At 48.5% G+C, this 2,034-nt stretch overlaps 1 pseudogene; it reads right to left on the minus strand.

Annotated features, from left to right (window-relative positions):
- Positions 1-662: 662 nt before the first annotated feature.
- On the minus strand, positions 663-780 carry LOC124796731 (annotated as a pseudogene).
- Between the last annotated feature and the right edge of the window lie 1,254 nt (positions 781-2,034).

Raw genomic sequence — 2,034 nt, forward strand, 5'->3', positions numbered from 1 at the left:
AATTCTGCACCACCCATCTTGGCTCAAATGGCTCTGAGCACTATGGGACTTAACATCTGTGGTCATCAGTCCTCTAGAACTTAGAACTACTTAATCCTAACTAACCTAAGGACATCGCACACATCCATGCAAGAGGCAGGATTCGAACCTGCGACCGTAGGAGTGCCGCGGTTCCGGACTGAAGCGCCTAGAACCGCTCGGCCACCGTGGACGGTGCACTACCCATCTTATTCTGCTGACATGGCACTCGGCGTTTTTTTTCTCTTTCTTTGGATGGAGAAACCGATGTGTCAGGCATTTTAATAATGGTGATTCCCAAGATTGAAAACTCCTTGATCAGACAAAATAAAAATTTCTACAACCAACGTTTCTGCCAGACGCTCAAATGGCGGGAAAAAAATGTGTAACATTGATGAATGAATGTGTAGAGAAGGACTATTAAAACTAAACTTAACTCCTCGCGAACAGGCCATGAAGACCCAACGGTACCGACCGGCCGCCGTGTCGTCCTTTGCCCACAGGCATCACTGGATGCGGATATAGAGGGGCATGTGGTCAGCACACCGCTCTCCCGGCCGTGTATCAGTTTCCGAGACCAGAGCCGCTACTTCTCAATCAAGTAGCTCCTCAGTTTGCCTCACAAGGGCTGATTGCACCCCACGTACCAACAGCGCTCGGCTGACCGGATGGTCACCCATCCAAGTGCTAGCCCAGCCCGACAGCGCTTAACTTCGGTGATCTGACGGGAACCAGTGTTACCACTGAGGCAAGGCCGTTAGCAGAGAAGGACTATTATCAACACCAATTTGATGGTCGCCGCCTGACTTTCTGGAGATGGTAAATTGGATCTTTGTGACTATCCTGGTACGTTCATTATGGCATTAGGACTACAGCGTTGGTACCCTAATGAAAAAAATGACATAATTCAAAAATAATTAATGTAGAGTAACGAAATTCCTGGAATATATTCGCTAGATAACATATTTAAGTGATTAACATGGTAACATCACAGGTCGATGTAAATGAGGTATAAGCCATTGCAAATGTGAATTGCTGCTACATTAAAAACCATTGTGCCCCTATACTTTGAATGCAAGCTTGTAAACGTGCATGCATTGTGCTGCCCAGGTGCCGGATGTGAGTTTGTGGGATACAGTTCCATACCTGTTGGTCGGTCAACACAGGAATGGTTAGTGTTGTTCGTGGATGACGCTGGAGTTGCCGTCCGATGACGTGCCATGTGTGCTCCATTTGAGACAGATCTGGTGATCGAGCAGGCCGAGGCAAAATGTCCACACTCTGTAGAGCATCTTAGGTTACAACAGCCGTATGTGGACGACCGTTATCCTGTTGAAAAACACCCTCTGGAATGGTGTGGTCAAGAGACGCGAGACAACCACGGAAGTGGTACTGCTGTCATATGAAATCGGACCCCAAACCATAACTCCAGGTATATGTCCAGTGTGTCTAGCACACAGGTAGGTTGGCTGCATATCCTCAACTGGCCTCCTCCAAACCAACAAATGTTCAAATATGTGTGATATCTTATGGGACTTAAACGCTAAGGTCATCAGTCCCTAAGCTTACACACTACTTAACCTATATTACTCTAAGGACAAACACACACACCCATGCCCGAGGGAGTACTCGAACCTCCAAACCAACACACGGCTATCATCGGCACCGAGGCAGAACCAACTGTCACCTGAGAACCTCCTACGAGCTCTCGCTTGACACAACTGAAGTCACAATGTTCTTTGGTTTGGGGTCAGTGGAATGCATGCACGCTACGGGGCGTCTGGCTCGGTGCTGTCCTTGAAGTAACCGATTTGTAACAGTTCGTTGTGTCACTGTGGTCCCAACTTCTGCTCAAGTTGCGGCTTGAGATGCAGTACGATGCGCCGGAGCCTTACGGCGAACACGATTGTCTTCCCTATCGGTAGTGCTACGTGGCCGTCCGGACTCCGATCTTCTTGCAGTCGTACATTCTGGTGACCACCACTACCAGCAATCATGCACAGCGGCGACGTTCAT

This window comes from Schistocerca piceifrons, chromosome 4 (assembly GCF_021461385.2).
Source record: "Schistocerca piceifrons isolate TAMUIC-IGC-003096 chromosome 4, iqSchPice1.1, whole genome shotgun sequence".
Classification (NCBI taxonomy): domain Eukaryota; kingdom Metazoa; phylum Arthropoda; class Insecta; order Orthoptera; family Acrididae; genus Schistocerca; species Schistocerca piceifrons.